Source organism: Manduca sexta, chromosome 3 (genome assembly GCF_014839805.1).
Source record: "Manduca sexta isolate Smith_Timp_Sample1 chromosome 3, JHU_Msex_v1.0, whole genome shotgun sequence".
Lineage (NCBI taxonomy): Eukaryota > Metazoa > Arthropoda > Insecta > Lepidoptera > Sphingidae > Manduca > Manduca sexta.
Window position 1 is genome coordinate 675,910 of NC_051117.1, and position 19,749 is coordinate 695,658.

The 19,749-nt window shown below is 36.6% G+C and overlaps 1 protein-coding gene and 1 non-coding gene across 4 annotated transcripts in view; one reads left to right on the forward strand and one right to left on the reverse strand.

The window, feature by feature from the left end:
- LOC115450223 overlaps window positions 1-19,749 on the forward strand; it is a 616,159-nt gene that overhangs the window by 335,810 nt on the left and 260,600 nt on the right. The gene's annotated exons all lie outside the window — the stretch shown is intronic.
- On the reverse strand, window positions 14,700-14,771 carry Trnaw-cca. The gene has a single exon. It is a non-coding gene; the product is annotated as a tRNA-Trp (tRNA).

The following is a 19,749-nucleotide window of genomic DNA, read 5'->3' on the forward strand; positions in this document are numbered from 1 at the left end:
TTAAAATAAATGATAAAAGGTTTACTTTACTTCAGATGAAGAAAAAACATATTTCCATTTAAGTTAATGTGAAGAAGCCTTTTGTAATAAGTATGTCGCCATCTTTTAAAGCCAAGAGTAGGTCAAAGCAAATCAAACTTAAAATAAATTCTCAATCACAAATCCCGAGAGAGACAAACACATAAAACTTGAAAACTGATAGAGTTATGCCGATGCTTCTCAAATTCTATGTTTTGACGTTGAAAAAACAATGTTTTTGTAAATTGCATTTTTAATTCAGGTTTTTTTTTTATTAATTAATTTTTAATTTTCAAAACGCTGGATGCAGATCGATATCGAAAAGTCCGTCCGTCCACTGCTAAATATAGTAATTATCAGTTATTTTTAATTTTTTACTCATTAGCAATAAAGCAATAGAATAATTTACTTACTAATAGTAATAAGACTTGTTATCAGTTATTTTTACTCATTAGCAATAAAGCAATAGAACCCCTATATAATTATAATAAATATGAATACTTATACTAATAGTAATAAGACTTGTAGGGATTATATAACGAATAACGATGGTGCTGTAATAAATAAATAATAAAATAATTAGTAACTTTGGATAAGAAAATAATGTTAGGGTGCGATGGGACTGGTTTGCAATGTCACCAAAACCAAAATACAAAAGAAAATAATAAACTCTATCAAGCATAAATATAATATAGGATAACTGCGAAATCATTTTGTATGTAATGCCTAAAATAACAATTTCATCGGCGTTCTAGGAATAGTGCTCGCATTACGTGAGAACCGACTTTGTAGCCGCAATCTCGCGACACCACTCGGCCACCGCACCCCGCCGGGCTCGCCGGCGAAATCCTCTTAAATTACTATATTTCAACATGGGAAAAATAGGTAATTTTAAAGTTCTCTGCGGTTTATTGTAGAATGGCGTTTAAAAAAAAAAACAATTTGTGATATTGAGGAAATTAAAGCGGTTTGTATTAAGTCGTTGGTCGGTAAATTTTTTTTTGTTTTTAAAAGACGTACGTTTTAAAGTTATCTGCGGTTTATTGTAGAATGGCGTTTAAAAAAAAAACAATTTGTGATATTGAGGAGTTTAAAGCGTTTGCATTAAGTGGTTGGCAGTGGCGAAGGGTGAACATTTTCAAAAGGTAACCCGAGGAAATATTTTTTTCTACAGTTACCATGTAATACGCTGTTCACAATAAATTAAAATCAGTAAAATATCATAATACATAATAATTTCCTTTTAACATAAACATTATTTCTAAACTCAAAATTTAACAAATAATCACATATTTCGAACAAAGGTACTTATCTAAAAGAGCCCAACAAAAATTAATAACCCACACTATACATAAACACTAATTATACATTCTAAATTATTAAAAAATTTTGCGCCAATGGCCCAACATTAAGCCGCTAATTCTCGGGTTACCCTGAAGTATACATACACGCACGCATACATGTATTTTTACGTCACTTCCAAAAGATCAGACAAAGACACCGCGCTGCGTGTGAAAGAGACAACAATATCGCGAGGGAAGCTATACGCGGCCGGGTTCACTTCAAACACTAAGGCGCGAGCATTGCGCGCGAGTTACGATTTAACGAATTGATAATAATATGAACTATGTACCGTAATCGTTGAAGTATTGTTTTAATGAAATAAGTAGGTAAGTATAGGATGACTTGTTTGAATATACTATTATTATTCTAGTTATATAGTTATGTTTTTCATTTAAATTATTTTAAGTTAATTTACAAAAGGTAACCCGGTAGGAATCGGCTTGTATGGACGCTTCGCCACTGGTGGTTGGTGGTTTTTTGTTTCTTAAAAAACGTACGGGGTTAATTAAATTGTGTACAATCTGAATTTTTTGGCCGAAAAATGTTTCTAAAAAAATGCACCAATTCTGCAGTATAGTCAGGTGCGGAATTAGAAAACTCCAGCCGCCACATTCCCCCGTATTCGCGAATGGTAAATACTCGCGGAACGTGCGCGAATTTCTCACCGAAGCGAAGAAATATTTCGCCCGTTTTAAAATTTGCACCAGAAGACGCCCAGAGCTGTGTCTTATTGCTGCCACTAAAAATTTTTGCCTTTTTACACCATTTGTATACCAGCTCGGCGCAGATAGAAATTTTTAGATTATTCGATGCTTCTTCGCGTATTTTATCACAGGAGAAATTCGTGTTTAACTATATCGCTTGTGTTGGATTTCTGGCTGGATACATTTGATTCTAATGTGAATGGTTCAGTATTAAATGACTCTAGCTAATATTACGTTAGTTTGTTTAAAAAAATCTTTAATACTAAGTATACACTCTAACACACATTTTGCCTTTGTCCCTGAAAGGATAAGCAGAGTAATAGTAAGTAGAAAAATTCAATGCCAATTTGCCCAACCCAGGATTTGAACCCGGGACCTCGGAGCGGTGGTCATTCCACGCACGCAATACAACTATGTCACCAAGATAATAAAAATATTAAGATCTTCGATTACTACCTCTATCTATTAAGAAATAAGAAACATCTATTCTAACTTCTAGGGACACTATAAAGTCAACTTTCGGCATACGATTGACTACTTTTATAGGACAATACGCGGTTACCAAAGAACTATTAAAATAAATAAACTTGTGACGGTGTGTGGTGTTCAACGACATTAAAACTGTAACGTTATGTTTGTAAAATTGCAACAACACATAAAATTGCGATAGTTTGCTAAGCAACATTTGTCACGGCGAACCTTTTAAATCAGGGATGTATTCAGTGGGGAACGAGGGTGGTTTAAATAGACGTTGATGTATGTATTATGTGTATTGTAAAGCCAATCGTCAAATGTTGAAATAAGAAGTAAGGTTAAATAAGGAATGATTATTTGACTTCTCCTCTCCATGATCCCTCAGCTCTAATTCGAATTTATTGACGGCATGTTGAATTAAAAAAATATCCTAACAAAATCTAATGTTACAGGAAAACCAGCGAGAATGGAACGCCTATCTTCTCAAACAATTTTATCTCAAACTAAGAGACTAAATATTAAATCAACTCAAAAATAATAGACGCACCAATACATTTTTTCCAAAGTAAAAGAATAAAACCTTTTTATATTTAATAAATAAAAAACATCAATCCCTAATGGATTCTATTTTTAAACGTTCAATTGACCCCTACGACCGGTCCTCACTCCGCTCCCCGTCTAACATCCTAACATTTTTCATTACACCAAGAAGAAGTTTTGCGCCAAACTATTGTGTGCGTTATTGCGAAAGTGTTAAACGTGATAACAGTTCGGAATGAGTTGCGACGGTAGTGGTGTCTCGCGATTTATTGCCTTTATCTGAGGACGTTGGTTCCCAAACTGGGAGCAGGTATTGACGTTTGTGGAGATATATTATATCTAGACTAGTGACCCGCCCCGGCTTCGCACGGGTGCAATATTTTTCCACTATTTAATGGATGTTATTATACATATAAACCTTCCTCTTGAATCACTCTATCTATTAAAAAAAAACCGCATCAAAATCCGTTGCGTAGTTTTAAAGATTTAAGCATACATAGATAGGGACAGAGAAAGCGACTTTGTTTTATACTATGTAGTGATATGTAGGTTAAAAGACTAGTAAAAAAGCCCTACAGATTTCTGAAGAGACTAGATACTTCCCCGCCCTCACGCCCACCACTACAACTCCTGTAAGCCAGGATCAGCATTGGCACGCATTTTATGACACCGAGCAGAGAAGCTCGGCGAGTCTCACGGAAAACTAATATACAGATTTCATAGTAAAAACTCACTACGATTTGAAATCGAGTTCTCGAATTCTATTTTATTTTTTTATATTTTCGACTAACAACAGTTTTCAATAAACGATCCCAATCTCAATCCTCAATCCGATTCCGAGAATGAACCAATCAAAACAACGCATGTCAAAAAATACTTTGTTCTGATTGGTCGATTTTTCATATAGATAGAAAAAAGCGATATACTGAAGCTAAAGCTCTTTGGAATCTTTGTTTGACAATTCTAAATTAGTAGTAACACGTGATCGTCAAGACTAAACGGATTATGATAGAGTTTAGTGTTAAACGATTTCTCTGTGTCAAAAGTCAATAATTATAGCCGACGAAAAGGTATAAGGATCGAGTAAAGCTGTGATAACAAGTCTGTTTCTCAGTGCTGACGGCATGGCAGCCTTCGCAGTGCTTAGCCATAGGGCCGTTGTAATTGGCTAATATTGTTGTATCTCAATATTAGCCAATCACAACGGCTAAGATAGTCCTTAGATAATAAACGCCTATGAATAAGGGGGATAAAATTATATTTTGCCACATCTAGTAAGGGTGAGTTTTTAAAAATGGTAGGCATTGACGCCTGCGATTTCAACGAAGTTGAGAAACGATTGCGTTTAGGTTTATGACTTGTATGTCTGTTTTAAACCAACAGTGTGTTTGTTTTTTACTCGGACAGTATGAGGAAATCCAAAATCATAAAATGTGCAGGGAAAGTGTTTTAGGCACAATTAGGGCATTCGGGCAAAGTGATATTTGGGTTTTTCTGCTCAGTATCAGCCTGGAATTTATGCCCGATATGGCGAAAGGCTCGCCCCCTATCACATCATAGGACGGAACACAAGGAAAAAAGTGGATGCCCTGGTTGCGCCTTTGCACACCCCTTCGAGAATAAATTCGTGATGTGTGAGTGTAAACACAAATATAAGCAAAACCGCGTACGACCACAAGTGATTCCATAAACATTCTAAATATATCCAAAAGATAATTAAATATACTTTAACTCATTAACATAAAAGCACATAAATATTATCAAACATAAACCTTTGTAATATGAAATTAGCAGAAAGCATTTTCGGTGAGGGACGGGAATGACCCCCAAAACGAACCCTGAGGTCGTCTCGAAATTAAGAGGGTATCTTGTATCTGATTTCTTAGAATGCGATAATTTCGGTCTAGAATTATTTCTTTATTAAAGGTCGGTATTATGCCTAATAATGCTGAGAAAAAATGTTTTGTAAATAAAGCTATATAATTTTGATTTGTTGTGAAAATGTACGCCAAAACTCTGCTGTATTTTACACGAGTTTATTCTTTTGCTCGCGGCTTTGCCTGCATGAAAAGCCTTTTCCGATACAAAAGTTAAAGCACATTAACTTTTAACAATCATCCAAATATTCTCACAAACGCATTTGTAATGCTACTAATATTATAACTACGAGAGTTTGTGAGGATGTATGTTTGTTCCTCTTTCACGAAAAAACTACTGGACGGATTTAGATGAAACTTTACAGTAATATTGGTTATACATCAGAACATCACAACCTAAAATTAATAATTATATGCGTAATTTGGTCATAATATAACGATACATATACACACGACGGAATGTGGGTACACAAGTTGTGCTTCTGCCCACCCCTTCGGTAATAAAAAGCTTGTATATTAGTAGCGAAGGGTGAAGTTTTTCGAAAGGTAAGCCGACAGACACAACATATAAGTACTGATATGCATAAATGCGGTCTACAAATCATTCTAATGATAGTTATGAAAAGGAAGCCGACAGGAATAGAGTTATATGGACTCTTCACCACTGATGTGTGCAGTGAGATTGCTATCTGTACGTAATATAACAATGTTTTATCACTTCATTGTCATCATGTAATGGCTTATCGAAGTATTTTATTTTCACTATAAAATTCTTACTCAATAATCTAATGCAAATCCATTGCGCAACAGAACTATGAGAATTTAAAAAAACATTGATCAAACATCACAAGTTTGTAATTAGCGAATTATACACGGCTGTCAATTTAAGTTATTTTCAAAGATGGCGGTGAGGTATGCCCGAGGTTGGAGTTACGAATACTAATTTAATTCAAAGTGCACGACCTCAATGTGAATGAATTGTATTTGAATAATTACTTTCGCAATTTTATGTGCAATTTTAAAAATAATTAATACGAAAAGAAATATTTTAATACGAAATTATCAGTCACAAAATACTACTACTAATAATAAGAAAGAATTGGTCGGGTAAATATGGGTAATAATATTGCTGTCTCCCTCGCACTCGTACGAAGCAGCCCTTGACGTCACTGCGGCAGTAGTATTTTCCATATCAATTAACCTCCTTTACATAGTTACCACTATATTAAAATTTCATCAGATTTTGAGTATTAAATTTTACTACACATAATAAAAGATCGAGTTAATCCTATTATATCTGATATATCACGTACACCCTAGGATGTGGAATTATCCCGCGTAGTAGCGGGGGATTCGTCCCCCTACACCGCCAGTAATTAGTCATACCACATCCAGGCTAAGTCTGTTATTAATAACGATGTAGTCTTACCACGGTTTATGTGTAAGCTTTTTGTAAATGACAATGGTTAAGAATAATTAAGATAGTAGATGTATCCGCCCAGATAGCGACCACCGTCGGTAGGCTGAAAACCCACCATAGTGTCATCTATGAATGACGATTTTTCAGATCAGCCTGTGTATATCCGGTTTTTAACAGGCCGGCATAATTGTGTCGGCTGGCGAGGAGTAATCATCTCTCGCCAGTCAACACTATCTGGACTCAACTCTACTTTCAGTGAATTGGGATCACTATGCTGAGCCGAGAAACAAGTGCATATATTGAAGTTCCGGGTTTGACCCAATTTTTATAAAAACATTAAGTATAACAGAAGCAAGTACAATGAAAATATTGGCGTATTTATAAAGGTCAATACATTACGATGATTGTAAGCGGCCCGCATCCAGCGACCTCCTGCGACTTTTATGAGGTCATATGTCCACCTCGTGGGTGGACGTCCGACGCCGCACTTGCCAGTTCTTGGCCTCCACTCCAGAACCTTCTTGTCCCATTGGCCATCATCATATTACAAAATCGTCGATCTGGAAATCTTCGGGGGAGGCCCATGTTTAGCAGTAGATATCCTACGGCTGATGATGATGATAATTTATTAATGTGTTTTTGACGTTCATCAAAATTAAACCTTAATCTTGAAATCTTAAAAGTCTCTAAAGAGTTATCACTATAAAACCTTATTGTGGCGTCCGTCGATGCGTTATTAACTATGTATCGAGTAGACAGCGAGACTAGTATACAATGTATTAAATTAGATGTCTGCACGCCCCTGTGTGGCGAAGCGTGATAGTATAACGAGTAGACTGACAATTCAATTAGCATTGCGAAAATCGTTTAGAGATCTTATGATTTCCACTCCCTTAAGTTTGAAAATCGCGTGAACTAAAAAGGTGCTTTTTCCGTCTCTTGAAATAAAAAGTAGTAAAAGCAGATATTTATAATTGTCTTTTTATAATTTCTCTGGAAAAAAACAGTAATTCCATAGATTAACGATTATACAAATGACAAATTACTTTAGTATTATTATATTTTTATGGATAGAGTTATAAAGATCAGATGCGATTTTGAAAGAAAATATATCTGAGACATTGACATCTGTATTTTTTATTTTTTTTATTGCTTTGACTGACGAGCCGAGCTTGCCGTTCCCTTGATGGTAAGCGATACGACCGCCCATAAACACCAATCAAAACTTTGGATTACTAAGTATTGTTTGGTATTCTACTGCACTTGTCAACCTGAGACTTGAGATGTTAAGCCTTACTACGTCTTACACTGCCTACAATGTAATGTGAAATGTTAGTCAATAAGTTTAAAAATCAAGTTGCGATTTTGAAAACTGGGTATGTATCATGTAATAGAACCGTATGAAATTACCTCACCGGGCTAGTACCATTGTCTCCCATTCGGATGTCTCGCAAAAGCTTTTGGCTGCATTTCGCGCGAGTGAGATTGCAATAGGTCCAAAAATATCTTTTCACACGCGCCCTGTTCTCTATATGTTTACAAAACGCCCACAACCCTTCGTCAATAGAAGTGCGTGGGCGGTGGATAATTTTGTACCATGTTTGTGAAACTGAGTTTCTTTCTTCGTCTTTCTCTACGGAAAAAGGGATAGATAATGAGATGTCATCGTGTACGAGCTTTAGAGTGCCACTGCGTTTAGGCTTCAAACCATATTGCATCTTAAGGTCTGGAATAAGCATTCAGGTTCCATCCGCGATGGTCACAATGAGATGATTGATGTTATTTATACATCCCATATATTCACGCCTTTTATACCCGAGAGTGTCGGCAGTGTAGCAAGCAGTGCACACACTTTTCCATCCCATGATGAGATAGGGGCCAGCCAGGCTATCGCCATGCCGAGTACGAACTCTAGACTCCAGTAATATTTTTATGCTTGTTAATTAAATAAATAATCGATAAAATATGGCTAAACATAAACAACAAAACTGCACGCAAACACCGACCGGCCGTCACACGCTTATCCGACAATGCGATCTGACGCGCAATCGCCACTGACGCCGGTGTCAACGCGTGTCAGTCGCAGCGGCGTGACCGTCAGTCACATGTCAGCCGAGAGTTGAGCAACTGCGTCGAGTCGAGTTGGTAGTGGTTGCGCCCGCACGGAATTCTTTTTTCGGAGAAAGTTTCACAGAAATTCTTTTTAGAATCGGTCTATGTTTTTTCTCGATTTGATTTTCATGTCAATTCGTTCGAAAAGCAAAAGACAAATACACGTTCCCTCTAAATGTAAGAAAATTACATATTTTCGATTCAAATAGAGGAATTAGCCGTAACCACACGCGCGATCCTTCGCAGCCGTCGAAAGGTTTGTATGCATGAATGAATTTCCCACACAATGGCGAATGCCCGGAGGGCTGAGGCATCTACAAATATATCTCAAACAGTATTTATATTTAAATTCGATTAGAATTTAAATGTGTAAGGCCATTGTGTGGGGTTTTCTTTTGGAATGCAATCGCTTGCGGCATCCATTGACTGATATAATCCGATCATTCGTAGCGTTCCGAACTATGCTCGGACCAAATGTTCGGTACAGTTTGTCATACTTGAAAATCGATGAGAGTACTTTGCAATTATGTGAGATACAATCTATTATAGCTCTAAATCACTAAGGAATAATGTTACGTCATATTAATAAAATAATTATCACGGAACATCGGTTTCAGAAAGTTGCATGTATGTAAGTAATAAAACAACCCTACAGATTTAGTTATAGCATTGATTTTTTATTGTAAATATTTAAATTCTGTTCAAAATTTCTGTTGAATATTTCTGTAGATATACTTAATCTAATGATTTCTAAACTTCCAAAGAGTGATCATCGTATTTAGGCAAAATATCCTGCATAGACGTCATCGCACTAGTCAGACCTAGGGCAGAACTTTATGCAATGCAATAAAAAAAATGCTCGTTTGTTACCATGCATGAATGTCACAAGTCAGTCGGCTAACAGCTGTTTTCGATAAATTATCCGAATCTTTACCGTCGATCCGAGAATTAACCAATCAAAATAAGTCATTAATAAGCATGTCAAAGAATCCTCGTTCTGATTGGACCAGTTCAAAAAAGGATTTTGGAACGTTTATTGAAAATGGCTGCTTAATTTTTTCTTATTTCTTTTACACGTGTAAACAGTTTAGGATTTCTTTATGTATCGGATTACGAACGTAAGTGATGTTTTATTTTACCAGATTTTTTGGGGTAAAGCTTACCGTTTTATATTCGGTTTTTAGCACCTCTATTTTACTATTGGTGGAGTTTGAACTTTAATTATAACAATTAATAACGGATTTTAAATTGTGACAACTATGGACGTTTCGACTTAATTATAAAAACATTTAAAGCTATAAATCAAATTAATATTAAATGACAATAAAGTCATCCTCGTAGTATATACGACCTAACAGCTAGTTCAATATGGGTATATTTCTTCACTCCTCTGAAAAGAGAGACAGAGGTGATTCTATATTTGAATTATAAATATTTAAGAAAAAAAATTATAACATACAGTTCGAATATCAAATTCAGTTTTAAAAAAAAACAAACTGACACAAATCGTTCACAAACGATTCATCGCGTGGGATTAGCTGTAAAAATCAGTGTAGCCTTGTGTGTCTCTGTGTCTGCGACTCGCCTTATCTCGGTAACAAATGATTACGGAATTTGTGCAAGATGAATGGATGGAGCTCGCTGCTCGAGGTGCGCTGTACGGTCTGCAGAACAATTAACAATATTTAAATTTATTTTTATCTTAAACTACTCATATGTGAGTGTCCGCCTGGGTAGGTACCACCGAAATGTCTATTGCTGCCGCTAAGCAGCAGTGTGTATTCACTGTTGTGTTCCGGTTCGAAGAATATTGCAGACAGTGTAATTACTGGACATAATACGAGTTAACATCTCACGTCTCAGGATGGCGAGCGCAGTGGAATACAAAACAATATATTGTAATTCAAGGTGTTGAATGGTGTTTCTACTGTTTACGGACGTTTATATCGCTTACCATCAGGCTAACGGCACGGACGAAGGCCGTTAAGATAATTTCTGAGTTGTAGAGGAGGTTCATGATCAGCAGCAGAATAGAAATAAGGGCACAGAAATGAATGAGGAACTAGTAGCTAGGTATATCTAGCACAGACCGAGTTATTAAAGTACTTAAACATGATACTAGCCTTTGCTCGCGGCTCCGGCTGCGATTTTTTTTTACGTTTTATGTTAATCCGGGATAATATTTATCGGGACTTTTATCGTGGAAGAACTATAATCTATCGCTGTGCTAAATTTCATCCGGATCTGTTCAGCCGTTCTGGCGTGATTTAGTAACAAACATCAAAACCTTTGCATCTATAATCTATTTAGACTATAGATTATTATGGTAATATTACATTGATTTTGACACACGTACAGATAACGAACCCTCAGCTTTCTTGAAAAAAAAAACACCACCATTAACATCTAGAAAAGATTCAAATTGAATCTTTTAATTTTTTTTGCTATCAGTACATTATACACTCACAGATCTGGTGAAATGCGGAGTTCAACTCGAAATCTCTTTTGAATGAAAAAAAAAATCGTTGCGTCACCACCTTCCCGCCACTATTTATCATACAGTTTTGTTAGAGTTTGACTTAAAAGATACAATGTGGTACGGAAACTGGGGCTTGCTCAGTCATTTCTCGAAAGGAATTTTTTAGTATATGATTACTAATGTTGTCTTTATTTGCTGGCGGTAGGATATATTTTATATTCGCCCGGATAGCGACCACTGAACACAAAGTTTTAAAACCATAGTGGCTCAGTTAAGTGTCGCGTTCCGGGATCAGCCTGTGTATACCCGGTTCCAACGGGCCGGCATACTTGTGTCGACTGCTCAGGGGTAATCATCTCTCGTCAGTCGACATTCTATTGGACTTCACTCTATTTACCATCAGGTGCGAAGGGCATACATTACTATGTACGTAAAAAAATCGGCCCAGTTTTTGGTTGCACAATACATAGGTCACGTAGACTATGAGACCTCATATATTTAATTACGAACATAATGATAAGCCAAGTTAAAACTAGCAAGTTCTTGCAGTATTATATTGCACGATTCAATGTCTAATTATCGTATCTCTTTTCAGGTAAATATGGCAGTATTTTTTAGCTGATGCGCAAGGTTTGAGCTTTATAACATTAGTTTTATGTGTGATTTTACTTATTAGAAAAAGGTCCTTAAAGTTACGCCAGAACGGGTTCAAAATAATACCGTGGAAAAATATAGACAATGTGCCCGACGGAGAAACTGAACATAAGAGTTCTTTTTTTCTTTTTATATGTGCAGGGCCAAGTGACTCCACTACATCAGATGTTAAGTGGAATGTCGAGAGATGATTAGCCCTCGACAGTCGACACAATTATGCCGGCCTCTTGGAACCGCATATACACAGGCTGATCTGAACGCGACATACTAACGTGGGCCACTATGGCGGGTTTTAACACCTTGTGTACGGTAGTCGCTATCCGAGCGGAAATAAATATATCCTACCTCCAGCAAATTATATTGAACATAAGACATCTGTCTACCCTGTCGCAAGATCGAGAAAACAAAAAAATGTCGGTTATTCTTACACTTTTGCAAACTTAGTTCCTATGATAAGGAATATGTACGTAGTTATTATACCGCTATCTGTAGCATAAGTTACGTAGGCGGGGACCTCTTACGACCCTTCTGAAATATGCTCAAAGGATAAAGGGAAAATGTGTTCCTAACTTCACAGAACACAACGCAAACTGTATTACCGTAAATAACTTTTCAACTGTAATACGATTTATATTCCGTAAGAAATTGTTTCATTCGATTATGAGTTTGATGTATAAAATTAAAATTCGCGTTCAACCCTAAAATCTTTGACAACCCTAATTAAATATTACTTGATAAAATCAACGTTCTATTTTACGGTTTCGACAAAGTTATAACACACCTGACGAAAATTTAAATTTCAAAATCTAACCTATCTACATCGGATTAAGGGTCAGAATGTGGAATGTAAGTTTTGACGAGCGCGCAATTAATTTTGTCCCGTGTTTATGACAGGTACATCTCCTTTGACAGTAATATCTGGCTGTGATGTCTTAATAAAACCCTTCGAATGCTATCTGGCGGGCCTTAAAGACCCCCCGAGTTGTGGGTTTGACGTGAAGTTACGAGCACAGGTTATGAAGGGTTAATGTTGCTGATGTTTTGGCTATTAGGGCGTTTTATTAAATTTCTAAATGTTTTCAATGGTTATTACACTGAGTAAGACGTTATGTATTTAATTAGTATACCTAGATAGATAGTATGTCTGCCTCGGTGGCGTAGTTGTATTGCATGTCCGGTACAATAGCGCTCTGAGGTCCTGGGTTCGAATCCCGGGTCGGGCAAAGTGATATTTGGGTTTTTCTGCTCAGTATCAGCCCGGAGTCTGGAATTTGTGCCCGATATGGCGATAGGCTCGCCCCCTATCACATCATGGGACGGAACACACTTGGCGAAAAGTGGGTGCCCTAGTTGCGCCTCTGCATACCCCTTCGGGGATAAAATGCGTGATATTATGTATGTATGTACCTAGATAGTTTTCAAAATTCTGTTGCATATCTACTATTTATCAGTGGTCTGCAGCGTGGTTGAGTGCAATGGGGTTCTAAGTTCGATTTCCAATACGAGACACTTATGTTTTTGATTCGAAACATGTAACTTGCCGAATTCCGAAGCTTGAATTAGTATTCGATATTGGGATAGGCTTACCTTCTATCACATCACGGGACGGATGTAAGCTTGATACAGTGAACGAACACTGCAAAATACATTTTATTATAAGCCCAATTCGAACCAGCTACTTAACGCCTCTCTTGCACCACTAAACCCAACACAATAATTTAAAACACAAAGTTATCGCACACAAAAAAAATTCGACCTCGGTCTTTAAAACCGCAGACAAGGGTTAAGTGGAGCCTTTCTAGGCAGAAATTATCTCAAGGCTGCCTGTGTCAGACATTGGCCGGTTTAAGCCTTTGATACGGCATGAGAGTTATTAATGAAGTTTTCAGTTAAAAAAAATCTGGTGAACGGTTAAATGCGGGTATTTAAGGCCCATTATTCGTTGGCTCTCTCTCTCCCCAGTCAGTCTCTCATTGAGGATCGTGACTCTCAATTATCATCATAGTGATATCTCTCTGGCTTCGGTCTTCTGCCCGATGAAGTGCTGCGTTAATGGAGACAGTCCCTATTAGAAACCTGGTCTTCCATCTTTTGGAGTTTCGTCGTTATGGTCTCTTCCCTTCCAACTTTCTCATCATGAGCAACTTTTGCAAATTGTCTGGTTTGCGACTGGCGATATATCCAAAGTATTTTAAGTTTCTGAGTATTATTCGTTATAAGTTATAACATTTGTTTTTTTTATTGCCTCATAAGGAAGATGAGTTAACGGTCCACGTGGTGGTAAGTGGTCATCTTCGCCCATGGATCTTAACAATGCCAGGGATAGAGCTAAGCCGCTGCTGAGGGTGAAAATCTTTTTTGAACTCGTTCGAAGGATAACTTAGCTCTGAGGAAACACCGTTGGAGGAAATTCATTCTATTGAACAAGTATAGTCAGCAACGAAAGTAGCTGAACAAATTAAAACTTTCAAATCGCTTTCAAACTTTTGTGTCCGTATCAACAGTCGTTTTTTCTTCAATAAAAAATAAAGTAAAAATAATATTTCGATTGAAGCTAATGCGTATGCGTTTTGCTACTTTTGTTTGAAAGTTTGCGTTTTCAGAGCGAGGTTTTTTATTTTCCTGGTCAGGTTTTATATTGTAAAATCATGTATTTGAATCTAAATCCTGTCATTCGGAAGCTGTTAGGCTAACGTAGCTGATGCAATCGCATGGAATAATAGCCGATAAGTGGGATTCTACTTGATTCGCTTGATATTCGTTTTATCCTGTTAATGTCAGACTATCAAAGAATTTATCAATATCGAAGTGAGTTTCATTAATCCTCGAAAGATTATGATCTAGAATGATAGGTAGAAAAAGATAATGGCTGTGTGACGTCAAAACCCGTAAGCCACTTTATGATTGAAGTCGGTCTATATTTAGAAAGGAAAGACATAATTTTGCTACTTGTCATGGGAATGAATGGTTCTTTAGTCAATATTTTTGAACTTCAGCGTAGTTCAAGAATACATTGTAAAGACAGGTAAAAAAAATCTCAAATCAATAAATAAATAACTAAAAAATATCAAAAATTTTGACCCCGACGTGATTTGAACACGCAACCTTCTGATCTGGAGTCAGACGCGCTACCGTTGCGCCACGGAGTCGATGTAAGGGTTTGCCGAATTTAAGAGTGTATTTTACAAATATGATATTACACAAATTATGCTTTAAAAATCGAATACTAATAGTAGTATTTTAAGTATATCAAAAATTCGTTAATGTTTTTTGACGAGTTGCCCTAGAGCATAATTCTTTAATACTGAGGCAATTTTTTCTTTAACGTATACGTCTCTTACCTTGGCAAGGGCTGGCATATTCGAACACACTGGACTTTTGGGTGAATACTTTAGACGCTCGCAATCCTTGAAGACTGAGGCAAGCGACTACAAAAAAAAAGGCCAAAAGTTTTAGCAAAATTTAAATAAAGCAGAATTGTAACAGAATAAATAAAACTATGCATAAACGTTCTAGATTAAATATATTTTACGCCTTAAAATATTTTGAATTAGTACTTGGACCTCACAAATAAATACGAGATCTGAATAATTAACAAGAGATATCCCGTATCAGGCATCGTATTTTAATTCTGACGTTTATCAAACTGTCTAGAATTTCAACAATAAAGAAATAACATTTCGCGAGCAATGTTTACAATACAAAACAAAAACAGAAAAATCTCGATATTTACAATACAAAACAAGAACCCGTTACGAATTCCCGCAAACACAATAAAGAAGTTTTTTTTTTTTATAGGGAAAAAACGCTCGTTTTCTATAACGTCAGTGTGCCGGACAGATATTATCGGGAGACAATGATAAGAGTTTTCACTGAACTGTTTATTCGTCATAGGAAAATAGGGCGCCGAGATACGAATGGAGTTACACCGAAGTGCGCTGTCATTCACTTCAGAGACATTTTTCTTTCGAAATATTGCGACTTAGTAAAATAAAAAACGGACCCAACATAACCTAACGCTAAATCACTACTGAAAAGGAAACGGGAAAGCTAAATTCGCAATTTTGTTTAGACATACTTATTTCAGTTATTTCGGTATCTAAACTAATCTAATACTAAAACACCACTGAAAAGGTAACGGGAAAGCTAAATTCGCAATTTCGTTTTGACAAACGTATTACAGTTATTTCGGGTACAAAACCACTTCACTTGCAGGAATGTACGAATAGATTGATGAAGGTGGAGGTAGCGAGAGAAGTATGCCAGAATCGTGCAAAGTGGCAATCCATATTCTCTAGCTACCTCTATGGGATAGAGACCTGATATGTAAAACCACTTCCATGAAACGTTTGTTACTGAACTGATTTTTAAAATATTTCTATGAGATCAATCTGGAAGTAAACCCTTTAAAATAAAAGAAAATCAAATTCTTTTTAGTAGTCCTTTAATTGAGCGCTTTCAAACAAACTTTTCAGCTTTGTTTATTAGTATAGAGATCGTATTGTTCGCGAGCAATTAAAATTACGTGTCGGTGTGAAACAAGTCCGCAATAAAGGATCCGGCAGAGTGGCCGAGAAGGGAAAGGAAAAACTTTGTTTTTGTAGATCGTACTGTACAATATTCTATGAATGACTTATTTTTCAAGTGTTTGCCTGTCCCGATGTATTTGGGTGAAGGACTCTTTGGATGGACCTTGGTGACCTATTCAATGGGAACTTGTATTTCTGGTCAGCTTTGATGTGGAAATATTTTGTTATATAGTGATTTTAGTTGTTGGAAAATATGTTTGATAGTTCAACGTTAATTAATGCTAGATACTTGATACGAGGAAGTAATTATAATTTGTAATTATAGTTAATAACCAGGAACAGATGAGTTAGTTTTGAAATGTGAGATCGTTACCTCAAATCAAAATAAGTAATTGTTGATATTTATTTATTTATTTATAAAGGTACACTAAACAGAAAACTGACAATAATCTAAATTACATTACAGTGGATCTAATGGCTAGTCAGAAATCAAATAGAAGTGTATACAAGTTATTCAATTTAGGTGACACGTACATGTTTTTTAGTTACAAAAAAATAATAATAAATATAAAATATGTTGGCTAATGTAAGGCAGACGATGTGGGAGTTGTATCTGACTTGGGTGCTGTGGATAACATGTATTTTACTGAGCGTCGAAAAGTACCATATTTTGAAGTGTGAATATCAAGTGCGGGATGTTTTATAGATAGTTCATTATACAGGCGACACATTCCTGTAAGAGGATTATAGACAGATGTGCATCGCCTTTCTTTTAGCAGGGGTAGACAGAGACACACGTGTCGTTAGTATGTTACATTCTATGTAAGAGGATGAAGTTATTGCCATTTATCTGGTACATTTACACAGTTTATACTAATGCAGTTATTATGGTTACTATAGTCCAATATTGTATACATGTTACTCGTCCTAAATATTTTTTGTTAATTTTTTTTTTTTTTTTTGTGGGTAGCGGACCCCTCATTCAATACCCAGGGAAACCTGCAAATAGGACACCGGAGTCACCCAGCTTAACTACTGCATGGGCCTGGAGGAAAGTTTGGTGGGGATGAATGTAAAAGGGAAGTGTTGGGGAGGGAAAGCGAACCCACTTAGAATGGGCGGAGGGAAGAAGGCCAAGGAATGTTCGCGAGCCCTCAGGACTCAATGTGTGATTACAACCAAGAGGTATACATACTAGACTGTGTGCCTATAGCCGCGACTAATGTCCCCCTGGGCGTGTAGAGACCGAGTGCACAAGAATTGCTTCGGGGGGTGGGAGGGGGGCGGCTGGGGGGTAATAAGAATACACGTTTAAAGGCTATAGAAGCCGAAAGAAAAGTAGCTGAATAAATTCAAAAGTTCATTGATTTTATTCAGCTACTTTTCTCGTTGACTGTACATACGTAATACAACTTTATCACCAAAGCAAACGGCCATTTTGTATTGTTTTAAAAATTACACTCAATGATACTCAATAAAAATTGACAACACTGTAAAACTCATTTATATTTCATTTAATATTTTATAGACTTTAATGAAATGGCTCTCAATGATTTTCGTCCGTTCCTCTCCTGGGAACCGATCCGCACACGGCACAAAGAGCCAAACATAATCGATATTGTATTAAATCAACTCTTATTACTTTATATTTTTAATGGATGTTCATCGCGGATGCGCTCGCGTGGAACTTTTTCGGAACAAAAGCTCCTATGTTTGGTTTTTCGGACAAAAAAGCCATAATATTTGAATTTTTGTAACAGAACACAACTATGATCAAACATTACGCAAATTTATCCTGGAATTATATAGTTACTGACCCATGATTCTCCACACATGAGGGCTTAGCATTATCTACATTTCTTTGAATCCATTCACTCAGTCCAAAGTCGTCATTTAAAGTGCCAAACGAAACTCGACCTTACAACCCCGCTACATCGCTAAGGGTTATTAAAAAAATATTTTGATTTCATCAAAAGTCAGTAGGCACGGGTAAAAGTGGACGTACGGAGCGACATAGTCGTGAAATAACGACCAAGCTCCTTAAATAAAAATTTAAACAATAAATAAAAAAAAAACCCGCTACATCGACTATCAATTTCCACCTACCGATTTAATCACATATCCGACACGTTTTCAGTCTTTAATTTTAAGGATCTAAAAGACCCCGTATTTGCCGTTTGGCGTCCCGTGAAATTCAGATTTCAGTCTCGCACCGTTAGCTGTTGTAACGGGTTGATAAACTGCTGGCTTAGCTGAATGTTAAGTTCGTTTTTAAAGGGTTGGATAATACCCGCGTGATAATTACTATTTCGAATGATTTTGATTGATGCGAGGTTTGCAATAGGGTTGATTTTTTTATGAACGTAATCAGTGGTAACTAGGAGACTTGTATTAGCTAGCTTTTGCTCGCGATTACGGTCGTATAGCACTGTCTTGACATAAACGTCGTACTATATGTTTTCTGGGATAAAATAAATCCCACACATTAATTTACGACTTTTTTTTTCTCCCAAGGGGCAGGCAGAGGCGCAACTAATGCTCTCAATCTCCGCCGTGTGTATTCCGTCCCATGATATGATACGGGCCTATCGCTTTATCAGATAAATTCCATGCTCCTAGCCGATACTGATTAGAAAATCCACTTTGCCCAACCCGAGGATCGAACTCGACACCTCAGCACTGCAGTCGTACCGTTATAGTATTATAGTTAATTTTAAGTAACGTTTAAACGTACACACATGCTCTCCAATATCTATTATTACATTTCAGTAACATCCAAACCCACTCGAATTTATAACATGAACAAACTAGGACATAGTATAGTATTCAATGACGTTTTACAAATAGACGCGTCATAGACTAACAAAATTGCACATAAAAACAGCGCAGTATTTACTGTAGTCACATACTTGTACAGCCCTAGCGGTTCGCATTGATACGGCCCGAGCGTCGACTGCCGTGGCCATCTAGTTTATTGGTCTCTGGTCGCCATGACAGTCGAATAAAATGCATTTATTAGATAAAATAAGTTAAATACTGTATACTTATTACTAACGTATGAAATGAAACGTTTTTTTCATTCACAGTTGCAGTATAATTTGTACATCGTCTAAAAATACAGGAAGGCATTTTATTTATAAAAATACCAAAAATTAGTAAGCCGACTAGCCGCGACAGTGGTCGGAGGTTGACTAAGTGAATATCGGGCAATTACCTTATTTTCGTTTTGCCAATATTGAGCTCGAACAACTTATCTATATATAATTATCTTTACATACATCTGGACCGACCTCATTCCTTTACGGGGATAAAAAAAACATGCCTCCGTAGTGGCAAAGAATATTTAAACATAGATAAAAAAATATCCATAAATTAAAAAGGTCTTTCAGATTGTTCATCCGAAGGTATTCTCTCCGTGTGAAACGATATTCGTCTTTATTGATACAAAGAGTGAAAGAAGCGGCAGATAGCCTAGTTGGTTGTGGAACGGTCTGCCGAGACGAAGTCCGCAGGTTCAAATCCCAAGGGCAAACAAACACCTCTGATTTTTCTAAAAAATTATGTGTGTGTATTCTTTGTGAATTATCGCTTGCTTTAA